Genomic DNA, 21440 nt, shown 5'->3' with positions numbered 1-21440 from the left:
AAAAAACAGTTGCCACAATGTCGAACCTTACAACAGTGAATGTAATACAGCATTCACTGTTGTAAGGTTCGACATTGTGATGCAGATTGCACTAAAGTGAGGATTGGGAAATGTACCCTTACCCTCACTATAGAGCAATCCCGGAGTTTGCATATTTAAGTAGCAGGGGGGGTGGCAGGGGGGCTTGCCACCTGCAAATACATTATTTACTGTGCAAGTCACAGTAATACTGTTCCCGGAAATGTGGTGAATGTTCGAATTATGGTGGGCATGGGGGGTATGGGGGTACAGAGGGGCTTGCCACCCTGCTTACATGTAGTGTAGGGTTGTATAGTTTGTGTGCTATGGGTAGAATGTTGTGTGTGTTGTATGGTGTATGGTGTATGTATCTTTGTGATTGTGTGTTTCATGATTTTGGGTTTCGGGATTGTGAGTCGTTCACCTTTATAGTTTTGAGATACTGAAATTCGAGATTTCAGTATTTTGAGATTATAAAGGGGAACCACACACAAAAACACAAACACACACACACACACACACACACACACACACACACACACACACGTGTATATATATATATATATATATATATATATATATATATATATATATATATATATATATATCTATAGAGGTCTATATTATAACATTGAAGTTCGTAAACATCGAATGTTATAATATCGAACCCTAAACACTGAAATCTGCAAACATCGAACAGTCAGAATAGTGATTTTTTTTCCAGGGGAAAAAAATCGCTATTCCGAGAAACATACACACAACAGAAACACACACAAAAAACAGCAATCCATACACATACACTTAAAATCCTACACCTAAACCTAAACTAAACTTTACATACACTACTAGCTATCCACTTACCTTAACCCAACCCTAACCCTAAGGTCCGTCACTATCGTACACTCACCTCATCCGTGCCCTAACCCTAACTCACCTAACCCATCCCCTAACCCTAACCTACACACAACCGCACACTTATATGACACACGCCCTAACCCTAACCTCCACACAACCGCACACTTACCTGACCCGGTCCCTAACCCTTACTCACCTAACCCGCCCCTAACCTACACACAATCGCACACTTACCTGAACCCGACCCGTAATGTTCCAACATATCGAATGCTGAAAACAGCGAAACCACAGCAATGGCCCACCAAATTCTTTCCCTGGGAAAGAATTAGGTGTCCTGCACCTTCACTGTTTTCAGCGTTCGACAAAACTGGTCCGATATTATAACATTCGAACTTTATAAAATTCAATGTTATAATATAGACCCATACATATATATTTATATATATGCTATTTACTCCAAAACAGTACCTTTTTAACCAAAAACACACATTTCATATTACCTGAAATAATAACACAAAAATAGAAACCATAAGCCAAACTAAACTACTTAGTCATAATAGATGACAAACTCACATTTGACCACCAAATACTTCATTCCATCAAGAAACCTTACCAAAAACTCATCTCCCTCTGTAGGACCAAGTACTACCTGACAGATTAGCTTAGCTGCAGCAGATCTCCCTCCTTCTCTATAATATGCTTCCCCTATTCTTACAAATATCAGCACCACATATAAAACTGAACTAGCCTCTTGCTACTACAAAACAGCTAAATTTGCAACCAACCAACCTTATAAAACACACCACTGCCTTGCATTTAAATAGTTAACCTTGCTTGACCTCACAAACCAGTTGAAGTACTCACAACTAATCACTGCCCACAACATATTGTACTCTCCAAATGCCGATTAATACAAAATACTCTGCTGTACTATTCACCCACTAGAGAAGTTTGCTCTAACAATACAGTTTTAGTATATATCAGTAAGACATTCAACACTGCTGGGGACTCTTTATACTCTCAATGAAATCCCCACACAGTTAAATCCTAAATAGTTTCAAAACTTTGTTTAAACAGCACCTATGCCGAAGATGGCTCTGTTCTTCTTCCTCACCCAGCTAGCTTTACTCATATTCCTTTCTTCAATTCTTACGGCCACTTTGCCTCCCAGTCCTTTTGTATGTTATCACTCCTCTCATGCTGCACTTATTTCCTAAACTCTTACTTTCCCTCCTTCTCTCATACCCCACCACTAACACTAAGGTTCCTCCTCTGTCCAGTTATCTCCTGCTTATTTCCATAACTTCTCCTTTCACAATCCTCTTATCATTTTTAACCTATATTCTACTTGTCTTTCTGTCTGCAAATTATTACTAAACTCAAAAATGCCACAGTTTGATTTTTTTCCATAGCCAGCATGCTATAAATTCATTAATTGTTACTGTATGTTATTCCTCTAAGCTTGCTTTTTGTGTTAAAATGTTATGTTCATATAAGAAATATTTAAAATATTTAAACATCATGTAAGTAAACTCATATATAGATGTTTTTACCTGCAGTTATAAATGCACATCATCTGTAACTTAAACATGGAGCTTTTTTCCCCGGGCATACACTGAAAAAGTGTTTTGACTAACAAGACTTTTCCTGGTCAACAAAGATAACTAAATAAAGAAATAAACCAATCTTCTAAAGGAAAAACATTCATTTTAATACAAAATCTGTGTCATTAGGGTTATCAGCTAGACTATATAGAGTTAGATTAATTAGGAAGTATTGCCCAGTAATGAGAATTTCTCTTTTGCCTTCAAGATTAAAGAAGTCTGTTGTTATGAAATAGTCTATATAGTTATTTTTTTTTGTATCAATGGAAACATTTCCCTTAACTTTTTATTTCAGATTTTTTTTATATTCCTGTTTGACAGTTTCAAGTTATAGACAAAATTTTATTATATTTAAATCTTTGAAAATTATTCAGCACATTAGTAACTTGTTGGCTTCCTTTTTTAAAAACAGAGTATCTTTTAGGACATGAATATGAAATGCTTAAATAATGACCAGAAAAGAGGCTGTTAATTTGAGAAGAGAAAAAAAAACAAATTTGATTTTTTTTTCCTAAGGGAAAAAGTTATTAAAAGTGACTAAAAATAAAACACTTTGTTTATTTTGCAGCATTATTTCTTTCTCAATTTTCAACAAAAAATCTGTAGCAAAGAGTAGTTAGATTTCTCTGAAAGCAAAGCTCACCATGCTGAAAACATTTAATTCATTTGATAACAACAAAGGAGTATTGCATATCAACTAATAAAAGTAAATACCAACAAAGAGGAAAAATGTGACCACTCCAGAAATTAACTAATTTGTTTTAGCACTTTTGTCATTCATGTAACAGAGGGCATCTTCAGAAAACAAGCTGTACCAGACAGCAAAGAAGATAAATAGTATTGAAAAATCACAAGGTACAGTCACTAGACATACAACCCTTTTGCCATCTTAAAGGTCTTTTAATGCTAATATGGTAATTGAGTCCATGGTGGCAATCAGCATTTAATTCTAACTGCCATTACAGTTCTTACTCTTCTAATAATGATTAAGTTAAAATGAACAGAAGTACAAAACAGAAAAAAATAAAAAAAAAAATTTGAAAATCACACATACCAGAGCAATCATATAAAAAGCATCATTATCTTTCTGTTTGATGTCATACTGATGTTCATATAGTCTCTTGTTTAGGGATCTAATAATGTTTCAAACCTAAAAACAATTACAAGAAACACACATTGCAAAATAAATCATAAAACTACTATAACAGTAAAATAATCTTTCACATGAATAATACTTTTGTATTGTTAACTACAAATGGTATCCATTCAGCAATAAATATACATTGCTTGCATATATAACATTTGTACATCCCAAGCATTTTTGTAATTATAAAAGAATAATCAAGAAATTCTAGCAAAGTTTTTTATGTTTTTAACCTTTTTTTATAATTAAATGTTCACTGACCATCATCTGTTAGCTCAGTGTGTCCCAAAATAATTTTATAAATGGGGTTAACTATTACCTTTATAGTACTCATGTCAACACTGTGGATAATAGACATGCCTTATTCCTGTCTTCTCTATTATCAATATCATTTAAATTGAATCTTACAGGCCTTAATTATAGGTCTATGGATGGAAAATGACCATCTCCCATTTGCTTCAAAATAGAGCTAGTCTGTCTGGGTGAATAACTAAGCTGTAGCTAAAATATACTTACTCTTTTGTAATTATTTTCTTTAAAAGTGTATTGTTTAACATGGTGGAAGATGACTAGATGAATACAAATAAGAGTTAACAAAAGTTAATTTTCTATGTATTGTTATGTAATGTAGTGTAATGAAATACTGTGCTTCTCAACTTTATATCTAAACTTTAAAAAAATCACATTATTGAATCTTTCTTTAGTCCAAAAAAAGGTAACATCACAATCCCATAAAAAAGCAAATCATCTGTATATCAACCATAAAACAGATTTTATTTCAATAAACATCTTTAGTAAATGATCATGTATGGCATAAAACATTTGTTACATATACAAGTGTATTTCCCAATGAGTTAAAACAAGATTAGCAAAAGCAGACATGCAAATTGCACCCACCAGTATGCCAGTATTTTAACTGCAATATGCACCATTAAAGACAAAAATGTTCCTAATAATGACATCAAGTAAATCCCAAATTAACAAAATTGTGTTATTTGCAAGAATAAAATGGGTATTTAATAAAAATCTAACCCATTCAACACATAACTTATGTGGAATACAAGTATAAAGAGATTTAATGTCAATGTCAACAGTGGAAAAACAGCATGTTTTCCTATCAGTCTTTAAGCTAGATAGTAAGTCCATGCACCTTCCATAAAAGGTTTTACTTGTGAGGCTTCATAAAAGGGTCTGATATGAGCTGTACAGTTCTCCCTAAAAAGTTCTTGCTGTCACAACATGTAATTTTGTTAGCTGCAACTAGGAAAGACCGTATTATCAGTTAATTTGCACATCTCTGGATTACAGTTATTACCATGATATGCAGATTGCAGTAATTAACTGCTGTTCATGTAAGCATTCTCATCCCCCAGTCACTCTACCACATGCAAAAGTATACATTGAAATACAAATACGCAGCACACACACACACACACACACACACACACACACACACACACATGCGCGTACACACACACACACACACACACACACACACACACACATGCACAGACACCGCACACACATGCGCAAGCACACACACACACACACACACACACACACACACACACACACACACACATGCGCACGTGCACACACACACACACGCACACACACACACACACACACACACACACACACACACACACACACACACACACACACACACACACACACACAATCTCACCACAGTCACCATAACTGCCCTTAACTTCTCTGGCCTTGCCAAATCTAGTTATTCCTACACAACCCTGATTCCTGTATTACATGAAGTGCTGTTAAGGCATGGAAGTTTAGAGTAGTCCCCTGAATCATACATTGCAGTTTGTGATGTTATGGCACAATTTTAATTTCCCTGGTAGCTAGCACCCCCCCCCCCCACTCCCAGTTCCTGTACTGCAGCAAGTGCCATTATGACACAAGTGTAGTTTCCCTGGTGGCAGGTATTTTTTCCGACCTCATTCTCCGTTCTGCTGTATGCACCTTTTTGGCACAATTCTAGTTTCTCTGGTAGGTGGTGTTCCTCCCACTCCCTGATCCCCATACTACTGTGTCTGCCATTATGGCACTCAATTCTAGCGTAAGCCATGAAGTCTAGTGGCTCTACCTGCACCCTGATCCCCATACCACTTTTGTTATTTGGTAGGCCATGTTTACTGCCACAATGCGGTGGGCTGGCTGTGCTGAGCTACATGGCTAAGCAATTTCATTGTTTAGCTTATAGATGCCTTCCTCGAGAATGATCTGGGAGAGAGATCAGATGGTTACTTAGCATATGCCTCTCTCCCAGATGGCCTCATTAACATTCCACATGACTGCTTAGCCATGTCTGCATCATGCTGCATGATCGTGTACATGTAGCATACCTTCATGAATTAGGAAAAACTATTAATGCCCATAGCTATTCCTAATGTTTTGTTACCTAAAGAAGAAAATACAGGTTGAAGAGATGGATTAATTGTATCCTGATGGATTTTTAGAATACCAAACAATACCCAACCTAGGGTTTTCTATGGTCATGAAATAATAGAAGTCAGAATGAATATGATGACATAACAACAAATCCAACAGGAACATATCTGCATACTTGCAAGCTCTCATAATGACCTGACTGCTGATGCAGTTTTAAACAGTGTCATTCAAAAGTGCATTCATACAATGTAAATAATGTTGCTGTTCTGTGGTAATAATGCTTCCTCCCTCCCTATGCCCCAGCTGACATGAGTTTGATTATAGGCTTGATCAACTGACAGAATGGCAAGGAGGGATGGGAGTGCTCATTGTTGGGGGAGGATACTCATTGGTGATGCTCTCTAAAGGAGGCATGGTCCATAAAGGGGAGTTGCCCCTGGATGTGATTAATGAGTATGGAGGTGGGGAAAGAGAGTAGTGGGCAGGGCATATCATACGACCCTCTGGATGGAAGCACAGATAGCAAAGTCCCCAGGATGTACTTAAGAATCAGGAGTGGCCTCAGTAACACCTGATGCAGTCTGAAGAGGTGGTAGAAGAATGGCTGATAAACCTGGCTTGGACATGTGACACTGGGGGGGTTGGGCCAGAAAAACTGAGGTCCTAGGGGACCAAAACTAAACAAAAAAATAATAATACCCATTCCCTTATCTGATTTCATAAATCTTAATGATTTGTCACTTATATAGAAACTACATTGCCCCTTCCTTTTTTACTCATTTAAATATTAAAATGGTGGAGGGTTTAGAAAAATCTTTTCTGATCTCTTGACTACACATGTTGTTAAAAATAGACAAGGTGCTTTATAAAATGAGATTAAATATAGTTTACTTCTTTGAAAGTTTGAACTATTGTTATTTTAAATGTCTGCCGCACTATCAAAAATATTTTTCAAATTTAATAAATGTGCTTACAGTTTTAACTCATTTAGCGATTTGGTAATGTCAGCTCTCTTTGAGGGTGCAACATGAAATCCTTTACATAAAACAATGCACTATACAAGCTCTTCTAATGTTTGAGAATGTTTAAATCTGTGCAGTAAAGCCACAGAGAGCATACCGGCAGTGCTATAATGCCTTCCACACATTTAGACCAGCTACTATACAGAGAGGGATTAAAGGTGGAAGTGGCTTAATCTATATAAAATAAACAAATATACCTCAAGACTGGACATCTGAGTGATGCCTCTAGGTGCCTCCGCAGTTAACTTGTACTGATGCCTGTAGGCGTCAAATATTGCTTGTTCATATTTGCATCACTAATTCCAAAAATATGCTATCCACAAGGTTTTAAAATATTTCATCTTAAAGCTTATAGAATGGCAAACTCAGTAGCATTAATATCTGATCTCTGTCTAGTGCAAGTAAACAGATATTAACTGTTGCTTTTATGATATGGAAATAATGACATAGAAAACTTCCAGAGTAGAACAAATAAAGTTTAAAAGAGGAAAGGGAAAGATTATAAGCAAAAAGCAAGATTGAACGTATTAGGGTTAATTTGGAAGAATAAGTAATGGCTGAATGAGTAGAAAAACAGTTGCATATCCACTTGGAGAGAAGATGGTTGTATAGCACCACTTTAAAGTTGGAAGGACTTTGCTGTAAACAGATAGATGGTGATAGATTGTTCCATAGTTTAGCAATGTTCCATCTGTACAGTAGTTGACCTACAGGTAGCTTGGGTTTATGAATTTGTACAAGATATTGGTGTTCAGAATGAAGAGGCCTGAAAGGATTATACAGGGTGAATAAAGACCTGAGCACAGGGCGGTTTTGAAGTTTATAAATCAATTTATGAGTAGTAGTGAGTTGAAGAAAAAGTAGGTAGTGGGGGAATTCCTGCCAATGAAGTTGTTTTAGGGCAGTAAAGTGGTGGGTAGAGTGGTGGCTATTAGTGGTGAATTTAGTGATCTTGTAGCATGTTTCTAATTTTGTTTTCAGTGAAGATTGTAGATTAGTTAGTAATGGAGCACTGTATGTTAGAGAAGGTAAAAGATAAGATAGAGCTAAGGTTTGTTTGGCAGGGAGAGGGAGAAACTTATTATGTCTATAGAGAAGTCCGAGGTTTTTGTGGGTCTTGCTAATACTGTTTTGAATGTGAAGATTGAATTTAAGGTTGTCATCAATAATAACACCTAACAATTGTTTAGAGGTCACTAACTCAATTTTTGTGGAGTTAAGGGAGAATATTTCAAAGTTGACATTATGAACAGGAGAATTCTTCTTAGGAGTAAAGAGGGTTTTAAAGAGAGGTGGTTAGTAGCCAAGTTTCCACAGTAGAGAATGCGGCTTGAGTAAGTTGTTTTAATATATCTAGGTTGTGAGCAGAACAGACAATAGTGGAGTCATCTCCATATTGGATTAGAGTACCCTGTTGAATAGATTGGTGGAGATTGTTGATGAAAATGTTAAACAAGAGTGGGCCTAATATTGAGCCTTAAGAGACACCTGTAGGGTTGGGCTGTAGGGAGAAATGGAGTTCTGCCATTTAACTACCTGATTTCTGTTACAGAAGTAGATTTTAAAACAGGTAAGTGATTGTATAGATTGGCCCATGATATTGCAGAGCTGGGAAAGAAGTCTAGGGTGAGATATGGTATTGAAAGCCTTTGAAAGGTCCAAGAATAGTGCTGAGATTATCTTTCCAGTGTCACAAGCTTTGTTGATTAAATCTAAGAAGGATATTAGTGCAGTAGGTGCACTATGTCCCAGATGGAAGCTATGCTGAGTGGGAGAAAGAATTTTGTTCTTCGGCAAGAAATCTAAGAATTGTTTTTTGGACACATTTTTCTATCATTTTTGAGCTAGAGGACAGAATAACAATGGGACAGAAATTTGAGATATCAGTTAAGGAGCCTCTTTTATGCCATGGTAGAATTATTGTTTTTTTTCCGGAGGCAGGGGATGTGAGATTCTAGGATAGATCTGTTTATCAGTATGCTAATAGGGTAGGCCATGGAGTCAGCTGCGAGTTTTAGAAACTTGGCTGGAATTTTGTCAGCAGAATTAGAGCAAAGTTTTAGTTTCTGAAGGAGTTTCTTGATATAAGAAGTAGGGACATTTATTTATTTATTTAAATTATTTTAACATTATTTTACCAGGACAAATCCAACTGGATACAAAGTGTCCGTTTTCAGTGGAGTCCTGGTGAGAAAAGCTCCAAGGAAGTTAACAGAGTACATACATGGTTTAGATAACAATAGAAAACTGGTATACAAGGTAAGAGAAACAAAGAAGTATAAGAACAATTTTGTAAAACAATAAGATACTCAAACAATAAGATACTCAGGAGTAGAACCCCTATTTGCAATATTTACAAAAAAAGTACATATCAGGTGAGTATATCAGGTGAGAATATAGTGCATGCAATGGAGGCATACAGCGGGTCACTTATATGGATTAGTGAGTCTTCAAGGGGCTCTTTGCAGTTGCAGAGAGGGTTATCATAGAGGTGTGAATTAAGAAGGCCCTTGAAGGTGCTTGTGTGACTTTGTAGCCTGAGGTCAGGTGGGAGGGTGTTCCATACTTTAGCAACATCATAAGAGAATAGGGCCTCCCCAGCACTGTTATTGCATGGGTTGATTGCAATCAGGTTTTTGTTACATGAACGTAGTTCCCTTTTGGGGTTGTGAAAGTTTAGTATGTCAGCTAGGGCAGGGCTCTTCCCTGGATGAAAAAGAATTTGATGGGCTATGATCAGTTGGTGGTAGCGTAGGAGGTTTGGAAATTCTAACCAGTGCAGTTTAATTAGGAATTGGCAGTGGTGGGAATGTGATCTATTTTTGACAGCGAACCTAGCTATTTTATTGTAGCATGTGGAGAGTTTGTTCAGGTTAGTTTTGTTAATGTTGGTGAGGACTGGAGGGGCATATAGTAGTGTTGATAAGAGATGAGTTCTGGCTATTGTTGTTCTAGTTTTGGGGGTTAGGAATAGTATGCAATGATATAGGCAACCAAGTTTTTTATGGACTTTAGAGATAGTTTGGGTTACGTTCTTGTTGAATTTAAGTTGTTGATCAATGGTGATGCCTAAGAGTGTGGCCTCAGTTACTGGGGTGATGAGGGTGCCATTGGTTGACATGATGGTAAAGGTGGCAGAGAAGAGATTGATTGGGTGGAATAGTATTAGCTGTGTTTTTTGAGGGATTAGTATTAGTTTGTAGTTGTTTAGCCAGTTATCTACCTTAGTGAAGGATTCCTGGGCTTTACTTTGTAGTAATTGGATGTTTGGTGCTGAGCAGTTTAGAGTAGTGTCATCCGCATACTGGACGATGTTGGCTTTAGTGGTAGCTAGGTGGAGATTATTTGTAAATATGTTGAAGAGAAGGGGACCAAGGATTGAACCTTGTGGGACACCGCATGTGACAGGAAGTGGGGGTTAGGGAGTTGCCCCATTTGACAGATTGTGACCGGTTGTTTAGGTAACTGTAAAACCATTTTAGGGTGGAGTCATTGAGGTTGATTTCTGCTAGGCAGGTGAGGAGTTTGCTATGGGAAACTGTATTAAATGCCTTGGATAGCTCTAAGAAGGTGGCAGAGACCAGCTTCTCTTGGTTCCTATGTGAGTTTATGGTATTGGAGAAGTTAATTAGAGCAGTGATGGTGCTATGTGAAGGTCTGAATCCATGTTGGGTTTTAGTTAGAAGGTTGTTAGTTAACTCATGGGTAAGGATTTGATGGTGGATACATTTTTCTACAATTTTTGAGAGGGGTGATAGGATAGCAATGGGACGGTAGTTGGAGAGGTCAATAGATGGACCTCCCTTGTGGAGAGGGATGATATATGAGGTTTTCCATAATGAAGGAATGGAATACAAGGTGATAGATCTGTTAATGAGTAGGGAGATGGGGTAGGTGATGGCCTTGGATGCAGTTTGGAGATATTGAGCTGGGAGACTGTCGGCAGCTAGGGTGGTAGGTTTGAGTTTAGCTAAGAGATTTTGAATGGTTGTAGTTGGAATTGGGTTAAAAGTGAAGGGGGTGGAGTTAGTCTGGTAGGTTAAAGGTTGATGTTGGGTCATGGGTGATATTGCACTTACCAGGTTCAGTATTGAAGAGGTAAAGTCGTTATTAAAACTAGAGGCTATGTGTGGATCAGTACCTGTGATATCTGGGGATGGTGTGGTAGCTTTACTAGGCTGGAGGAGGTTGTCCACTGCAGCTCAGAATTTCTGTGGGTTGTTGTTATGTTTACTTTGTAAGGAAATATAGTAGTGTTTCTTGTCCAACCTAACCTGATTTTTTGCTTTATTTCTAAGCTTAGCAAAGCTTTGTAGTTACGGGAGTTTTGTATTTTTGCCAAGTTATCCGAGCTTTGTCTCTAGTCTTGAGTAAGATTTTTGTGGCTTTGTTTAACCAGGGGGCAGGGTTACTTCACAATCTTATAGTTTTTGTGGGGCTAGTTGGTTTAAAATCTCTAGAAATTTGGCATTAAAATATTCTACTACATTATCCAGGGGAAGGGTTTTTATGGGAGCCCCGTCACAAGATTTTAGGGCTTCTGAGAATTGTTCTGGGGAGAAGTTTTTTTGGGAATGGATTTGTAAGATAGTGGGAGTGTTAGTAGATTTTATTTTGTGCCGAAGGTAAAAGGTTGGGTTATGGTCACTGAGGGAGTCAGGTAGTATTCCAGATAGGTGGGCAGTATTTGGCTGGTTAATCAGGATCCAGTCTAAGGTGGATTCTCGTTTAGTGGTTTTGTCAATTCTTGTGGGTGAGTGTATGAGTTGTATGAAATTATATAGGTGTCTGTGATTGGTGGTTTTGGGTGAGTGTATAGTGTTCCAATCTATGTTGACATCACCTAGGAATAAAGTTTCTTGGGACAGGGAGTAGGAAGCCCAGTGGAGTATAGATTCTAGTGTCTTAAGGTTGTCTCCTGGTGGTATATAAATGCTGAGTAGGTTTAGCTTTTTGTGTTGGTTTAGTAGGATTTTGGTGAATTGGGTCTGGGCAGTGTTGAAATGTGGGGTTTCTTTTGGAAGGTGATGGACTTTTAATTTGGATTTGTAAAGAAGGGCAATGCCACCACCTTTTCTGTGAGGTCTATCAACTCTTAACATGTTGAAGCCAGATGGAGTTATAGAGTTATCTTTAATGTGGGGTTTAAGCCATGTTTCTTTAACCACTATAATGTCTGGGTTGTATACAGAGATACTTCCATGTAACTGTTCTATTTTATTTATGATGCTGTGAATGTTTAGGTTTAGAATGAGTAAATCAGTGGGTTTATGCTTAAATGGGAGGTTGGGGTTGGGTGTGGTATGGGTGTTATATGTTGGGTCAGGGTTGGGGTGGATATCACATCCTAGTAGTAGTTGGGCTGCAATGCTGGTAATGGTTTTAAGGTAGACTACAGGTAGGAAGTGGCATTTGAGGCTGAGATATTTTTTGGATAGTGAGGAGTAACGGATAGGAGAGATGAGTTGAAAAATTAAAGCATAGAGGATAATTGGTTGTGCGTTTGCAGGTATGAAGGAATGGTTTGTGGTGTATGGTAGGATGGGGGATTTGATACAGTGCATAGTGTTAAGTGGATGGTGATAAGTAGTAATGAAGAAGAAAAAGTAAAGACAGGTGGATAGGGAAGGCAAGAGTAATGGGATTATATGATTGTGAGAGTGCGGTCTTGGTGACACGGTGATTGAGTTATCTGTGTTGGAAGACTATGGATGGGTGTAGAAGGAGAGAGGTGGTATGCAGTTTTGTGGTTTATTGGAATAGAGGTTGTGGTGCGTTTAATAGAGTGAGTGTGTGGTTTAATTTTAATAATATGCAGTATAAACAAAATCTTTTAAGATATACAATAACAACGTCAGACAGAATACAATAAAATAAATGTTACAATGTCAAAATAGATAAGATAGTATATGCATACCATAGAAGTTTTTTTTTTTCTATAGTCTATTCAGATACACTTAGATTACTAACTTATACAACATGAACAGAACTGTGCCCTAAGCACTCTATTCTAACAATTCACAGGAAAAAAAAAACTACAGCAGATCCAGTACCAAGTTACACATTAAATATAAAATAGCAAAAACTTTCAAGCAAAAATACAAAAGCATGTAATCAAATATGTCAATTCCGCTAGAGTGAAAAACTCTAAAACTCCACTGCGATAATCACAAGTCACTGACCCTTAGTTAAATCAATTAAAAATATCAAAAGACCATATAGCCTATAAATGTCAGTTTATGTGTTATAAAACAAACCGACCTGTAAATTCAAAAATACCAAAAACTACTTTGGCATATATATCAAAAATATATATACACACCCATCTTATATAGTCTGATGTGCGCTAATACAAAATAGTGCTGTCCATTGAGTAATTAGAACAAACTTCCATATCTATAACATAACTAGTCTTAAAGTTTGTTCACATACCTAAGATCCCATATATTTCCCAACAGACCATCAAACTAACATATAAAAATAAAAAAATCAATGAGTTTGTTGCTACTACTTCTGACAAATAATGCTTACAAAAATAAGATGTTAATCCAAACAATCCTAAATATATTTTAATTTTAACAAACATGTTGTTAAATAAGTGTCCATTATAAGTGAGATGTAGTTTGTATTAAAGTTTGTGGATGCAGGGCCCCAAGTGACTAAATATATGTTCACCAGAATTATCCAGACATCAGCATTCACTTCTTCATCCATTGACCATATAATGCCACTATTCCAAACACGGTTTATCCATAAACCCTTGCTAGTCACTGTTCATATGCCCCTTAAAACATTCCACAAATGAAAGAGCAGTATAGACAGCTTATAGGTTGTTATACATCATTTGCAAAAAATGGAGCTATATAAACACAAACTCCCCAATATGTTAAATGTTAGTGAACATCAAGCCCATAGATCTCACAAATCTTACAGGCTTCAAAAACTGACAATAATAAACCAACTTTTACATCCAGGTACTAAACAACAACATTTGTTGCTGTGTCAGTCCCTTGGCCTAACCAAAAAATATCACAAAGATGTAATTTTTACTGTAATACAACTTTCATGCAAAAATAACTTGGGCCCCTTTGTTATATTGCAATGTCTATTTGCCAAACACAGCCCAACAATGCATATAACATCGATATTATGTGGTCCAAACACACAAATGCAGTAGTGTCCCACTCAGTATAAATGAATTACGTGTTAGTCCACTACCGATACCCTTTGCCTCATCGTAGAAGTAGAAAAATCCAATCCAGAGAGTATATCAACTTCAGCAAAAGTCCCAACAATCCAAATAATCTGACACATCCAGGAGTTAAATCCTCATCGCCCAGACACCGTGTTAAGTGGTGGCCTTATATCATATTCAAGTATGACCATGACAAACAACACTGTTCATTCTTCTACTGGGTCGATAAAACTCAGCTCCATTTATGTACAGTGCTCGCTTGAACGAACCACTTCCTCACTCCTCAAATGACCAAACATATTTACTGGCAACTATAAAAAAATACGATGAAGTAGGGCATCACACCTTAACAAATGTCCCAACTGCCAGAAAAAAAATGTAGAATAGCACACATGCAGTCATGACCCAAACCAAACGACAGGCCCAAACCTTGGTGCAATATTCAGTTCTGAACAATGGGAAAACAGCCCAAACCACTCCACGATGTAGCAGATAAACTCAATAGCTGTTATAAACCATTTTTACCAGGTTGAATTTTTCTGCTGTAAGGAAGCTCCGTATGTATTTTCTGCTGTATGTCAACAACTAAGTTACTGTTACATAAATTTATAATACATTTTTCATATGTGTTAATTGATTAATTAGGGATGGTTTCTGGGCATTTTAGCTGACTGTGTTGAGTGCTATTTCATTTTGAAGAAGTCCAGCTATTTGGAGGATGAAAGCGCTTAATTTTAATAAATTCATTGGTGGAATTCCTGTGGTTGCTTTCATTTGTGATTACTGGTTGAAGTCAAGGTGTTTTCTCTGTTCTTGGTGTGTCTGTCTGGAAGGCACACTTGTTTTTTCACTGGCATGTATGAGAAGATTAATTCTTTATCCGATGCAGTTGGGAACCTGACTGCATTGGTTCAAAGGCTAACCAAACAAATGAACAAATCTATGCATTCCAATGGTGTTTTCCAGCACCAGAGCCTTGGTTTAAACAGTCAACTTCATGTTTTTGGTTCGGGGCAGAGCACGGATTGTGAGATTCCCCTGGGGAATGTATGGGAGCCTCGGTTGTTCGGGATGATGTTGGAGAATGACCTGTCAATTCTTTATCTGTTTCCGGTGCAGGACCAAGTAATCTTCATACAGGTATGAGAGTGTTTGACCTTACGGAATGGTTAAAAGAAGGAACTGTTTTACAGCTTGCTCAAGATAATCAGCAGAATAACTTTGATACTCTTGACAAGCAGTTGAAATCATTACAGGATATGGTTGTCAAGTATAGTAAATTCCAGCTGGAATGTGAGTATTTACGTGAAAGTATCAGAGTGGAAAGGATACTGAAAGGCCTACGCTCATTGAAATATCCAGCTGGTCTCATCAATAACTTGGACTTGCATCATGAGTTGATATGTTTATTCAATAAACAGGGTTGTGAACTATTGCAGGTTCATATTCGTAATTATGAAAAACAAATGATCAACCTTCACAATTCTATTGAAACTATAGACAAAACTATCAAAAATGACTTGTTGTTTGATGTTAAATCTGAACAATATAAATCTGTTTTTATTAAAACTGATCATTATTTATAGGAATTGAAAGCAAAAAAGGTTAAGAAATTTGTTCGAGATCAGCAGGATTATGAAAAAGGAGTAGCCTATCCATGGCCACCTGTTATTCATCAGGTTGTATCTGAGGGTGATGTTATTTGCATGGACAGTGATGGTGGGACTGTTTCTGATGATATTGGAGCCCAGTCAAATGATAAAGATTCCATCCATTTAGATCAGCCACCCCTGAGTAGATCAGAAAGTTTAATGAACCGGAGGGGGGAGAACAATCAGAATTTTTGTTATCAGGACCCTCCCGATTATGTCACCCATCCATACCCCCACCAGTCTTGGAACAGAGGGAAAGGGAAGGGGAGAGGGAAAGGGAGGGATGGATGGAGACAGAATCATTAGAAATGAAACCTGATTCTGTAGTGAAAATAATTTATAACACCTTGGAAGACTTCAAAGTGTTCAATTACAGTCATCTGGAAGTGACAGAGGATTGGGCTAATTTATTTCAAAAGGGGCTGACTTTTGCCCCTGCACAAAGGACTAAATTAGATCAAGTTTTAGTACAATTTAAGCTCTTTTTGAGGAAACTTAATTTAACTATTTTATTTGACAACAATTGCCCTATGTCCAGGACACAAAGTAATAAGTAGCCCAGTACCTTTAACCCCCCCCCCCGCATTCACTTATTGCTGTGTTTGAAAGATTGTGTGAGGATGAAATCAGGAGAACAGTAACATGTTCACCTAAGTGCCCCATCAACATAAGTAGTGATGAATATAATTTACTGAAACAAATTAGAAGTGATACATCTGTACAAATCATGCAGCCAGATTAGGGATGGGGGCTGGTTGTTATGAATTCAAATGATTACATCAACAAGATGTTTTCTATTCATTTTTTCTGATGCTGATGAGGACATTTTTTTAAATGAGATGAACGGGGCACTTCATTGAATCGATTTGGCCCTGGAAGATCGTTTTTTGAATAATCAGATCTCTTTAGGAGAATTAGAATATTTAAAGGTTCAGTTTCCCAGAATACCCACCATTTTTGGACTTCTCAAGGTTCACAATTGTTTGGAGGAACCTCATTTGAGGCAAATAGTTGATGCCAAAGGTTCCAAGACATTTTTTTATTGCCAAATACATTGATCATGAGACGAAGAGTGTGTTTAAAGATTATTTCACTTTGCTGAGAGATTTCTGGGATTTTTTATCAAATGTTAATGACATTATCTACCAGGATGATATTTTGTGTGTATTGATGTTAAAGATTTGTATTCCAGCATTTCACATGAGATTGGAATTGACTGTTTTTTTTTCAGTTTCTAGCCTTACACTCCAGTTTGGAACATGCCAAAAGTCAAGTTTTGAGCAGTTTTATGGAAATTGTGTTTCAAAATAATTTCATCAATTTTGTGGGCCATTTATTTAAGCAGACCCATGCCATTGCCATGGGTGCTGCATGTGCTCCACTGTTTGCTAACACTGTTATGGCTTTTTGGAAATCCAATTTTTTATTCACCTCTGAATTTTAGGGCAGTTGGTGTTTATATAAACAGTTTATTGATGATATTATTATTATTTTTTGGCATGATACCAGGGAGAGACTTGATTTTTATTTTGAATTTATTAACATATCCACTGATTTATTATGATTCACTATGCTGGTTGATGCTGAACAGGTTAATTTCCTTGACGTTACCATTTTTAAGAATAGGGAGTCCAAAAGGTTTGAGTCTACATTATTTAGGAAGCCTACCCATTCTAATGTCTATTTGCATTTTCACAGCTGGCATCCTTTGCATCAAAAGAAGGTCATTGTCAAAGGTCAATGCGTCAGGCTGGCAAGGATGATCAGCCAATAAGCACAGTTTTTAGCTGAATACAGTAAATTATTGGATATGTTTCTTATAAGGGGCTACCCTCAAGACTTCCTATCAGAAATTTTTATGGAAGTCAAGAGGAAGAGGTTGAATGTTTTTTACACCCCCCTCTTAGGTAATGCACAGGCCTAAATTATCAACCCTTCGGATCCTGTTACAAACTCTTTAAGTGTGGCTTATGATTTTACCTTTCAATCTGCAGTTTAAGGAGATTAAGCACACCATTACCAAATTCTGGGGCATTTTTAGGTGTGACTCGGAAGTATTCCACAAAGTGGGGGATCGTCCAGTTATTGCATATCAGAAAGATACCTGTTTTAAAACGATGATTGAAAGATCTTTATCCATGTCTATAATTGGAAGGATGAGCAAATGTGGTCATTGTTCTCAATATAAATACATTCTTGAGGGCATTGAATGTTTTATTCATGGTTATGGCGACATTAACCATACAAAGAAATTTAACTGTGATAGTAAGGGGATTATCTATGTTGCAATTTGCCAATGCTGTACATGTTTTTATATTGGCAAAATCATCAGGCAATTTAGGTATAGGATTTACCAACATAATTATGACTTCAGTAAGAAAGATGAGTGGAATGCTCTTTTTAGACATCTCAAGAATTTTCCAACTCACTTTTTCAAGTTCACAGTTGTTGATAGTGTTGAGTTTGATCTAAGAGGTGGTCCCCGGGATATGTTTCTAGAATATCTGGAATGTAAGTGGCAGCTCAGGTGTAATGCTGGACGTACCCCAGGTCTACATGATGTCATTTCCATTGCTAGTTTTTTGAAACTGAGATTTATGCTATCAATTTGATCTGTTTGCATAAACATGTCTTACATTTTATTACTCAAGGTAACTGTTTTATATGTTCAACAACAATTTCTTAATATTATTTTGTGGTTTGGTCATGAATGTATGTAACAGTAACTTAGTTGTTGCTTTAATTAATTTTGCATATGTATTAATTGATTAATTAGGGATAGTTTCTGGGTATTTTAGCTGACTGTGTTGAATGTTATTTCATTCTGAAGAAGTCCAAATATTTGGCGGATTAAAGCGGTTAATTTTAATAAATTCATTCGTGGAATTCCTGTGGTTGCTTTCATTTGTGATTACTGGTTGAAGTTGAGGTGTTTTCTCTGTTTTTGGTAGAAAAGTAACTGAGGGAAGTGATGTAGAGCAGGTACTATGTTAAATGGATAGTTACTGAAGAATAGCAATGTGGGTGAGAGGAAGTGCAAGAGGAGGGAGTGAATGATGGGAAGGGGGAGTGGTAAGAAGAGTATAAATGTAATGAAAATGGGGTGTGTGGGAATGGCGGTAGGGTAGGGGAGTGGTATGAGCCTGAGCAATGTGAGGGCAAGCAGAGCAGGCTGGACTGAAGCAAGAAAATGCCCCCCCCCAAAAAAAAAGCAATCAAAAAGTACCTTTAGCTAGCTAACTATGTTATCTAGTCAGTATATATGCAGAGATTTATGTTGGAGAGAGAGAGGAGCCAACTATTATCTAGAGGCTATGAAAAGAGGCCTCAGGAGAGGATGGAAGGGGGGAAGAAGGATACAGCAGATATGAGTGCACCAAGTAAGATACAATAGCAAAATGGTCAAAGTTATGATTAACAGGACAGGCGACAAGGCAGATAGAAGCACACTAATTATGCTATCATAGCAGACAATTAAAGCAAAGAATTGGCAGGGTGGGAAAAGAGGCAGAGGAAGGAAGACTTAATAGATAGTTGGGAAGGTTAAATCAATGCACAGGAAAGCTGGTGTTATGTTGAGAGTGACCAAGAGTCATACAGACAGTTATTTCAGTAAGAAATACAAAGACACATGCATGTACTGTGAAACAAATGTTAGCTGAGAGCAATGCTTTGTGTTGTATTAGTTGAGACTTGAATGGCACACTGGGAATCTTGCAAGGGCGAATGAAAGATGTTTCTTTGTATTCTATGATGAAAGAGAGAGAAACAGATTAGAGAAATGTACTGACTTGACAATAACAACATTAATGGTAAGAGTTCTATATATCTGGGTTAAGGGAGCTAGAATACTAATAGAGAAGAGTATAGCATTAGTAGTAGAATACTAATAGAGAAAAGTGCAGCATTTCCATTTGGTTTGGATTCAAGATTGCTCTGTAGGCCAGGCATAAGTCTCCTCTAAGTAGTCTGTACACTACTGAACATAGTGATAGTGACTTCAGTCTGTCAGTGTATGGCATGTGCTGGAGTACCTGAATTTTCTTGGTTAGAAATCTCTGAGGTCTCTCAAGTTGCTGCAGGTGCCTGCTAAGGTACATAGTAAAGGGAGCATTGTACTCAATTATTGGCCTGATGAGGGCCAAGTACAGAGAATGTATGACCTTTTTTGTTCTTGAGGCAATGTCTTTGCTAATGAGGTGTGTGATGTAGAATGCCTTCATTACCACAGTAAATACATGGTGGTCAAAGTTTAGTGTACAGTCAACATGCATTCCTAGGTCTCTCACTATTGAGTTGTTACTTAGGATATTCTTATTTATATGATAGTCTGCAGGGATATTGTTTTTATTAAAGGAAATGATACTGCATTTTTTAGCATTTAGTTTTATTCCATGGCTTTGACACCAATCATTGGTTTGTGTAAGTCCCTCTTGAAGTATATTGACATTATTTGGGGATTTAATGATTGCAGCAAACTTAGTCAGCCACAGCCCCTCTGTTTTGTCCTGAACTTCTGAGAAGTATATTCCAAACAAGAAGGGGCTCAGCACTGACCCCTGTGGAACCCCACTGGTGAAACGCCTGCTGGTTGAGGTAAAGTCTCCAACTTTGTCTGAGTGTGATCTGTTAGTGAGCCAGTTAGCAACCCACCTAATGACATAAGGGCTGATATTCAGCTGGGAGAGTGTCTTAATGATACTCAAATGTGGGATTATGTCAAAGGCCTTGGCTAAGTTAAGGTAGGGTCTATACACAAATTTGCCTTTGTCTTTGGCTGTGGTAACTTTTTCGAAAAAGTCCACCAGGTTTAACAAGCACTACCTGCCTTTGACAAAGCTTAACCATGTCAGGTCAAGGGTTTCGAGATCACCTATATCCTTATTTATAAGCTCTATGATGATTAATTCCATGGCCTTACAGATAAGGCTGGTTAAGATTATGGGTCTGTAATTCCCAGGGATCATTGCTGTACCCCCTTTATGAAGGGGGATGACGCTTGCGGTTTTCCATTCAGCAGGGACAAAAACAGTACTCAGGCTATGGTTGAAGAGAGTACCTAATGGAGTTGCTAACTCATGTTTTAGACCATTTAAAATGCAAGCTGGGATGCCAGCTGGTGCCATAGAGGCTGTGTTTTGGCCTTGGAGAGAGCTTTACTGACTTGCAAGATGTAATGTGGGTGAGTTGTAGAGAGAATACTCTGTGGAATATTTGGAGGGGACAGGGAAGGTGAATTTTTCACCAAACCTTTCAGCTAATAGGTTAACTAGTTTCACAGGATCAGTATGTGTGATGCCATCCACAGCTAGTTCAGCATACATCTGAATCCTACCTTTTAGGTTATGGATATAGCTGAAGAATGCCTTATGGTTATCCTTAACTATGGCTGCTAAGTTTTTTTTGAAGTTGCCCTTAGAGGATTTTTACAAGTTGTCTAATTTGTTTGTTCAAGCAGAGGAGGGTGTTCTTCCAGTGCAGGGACCTCTCTTTTTTATTCTTAGACTGCAACTTCTTACTCCTGTATAACTTATTAAT

The sequence above is a fragment of the Protopterus annectens genome, chromosome 2.part2 (assembly GCF_019279795.1).
Source record: "Protopterus annectens isolate FY-2018-M chromosome 2.part2, PAN1.0, whole genome shotgun sequence".
NCBI classification, from domain to species: Eukaryota; Metazoa; Chordata; order Ceratodontiformes; family Protopteridae; genus Protopterus; species Protopterus annectens.
The sequence above is the reverse complement of the archived record's forward strand: the minus strand, read 5'-3'. Positions refer to the sequence as shown.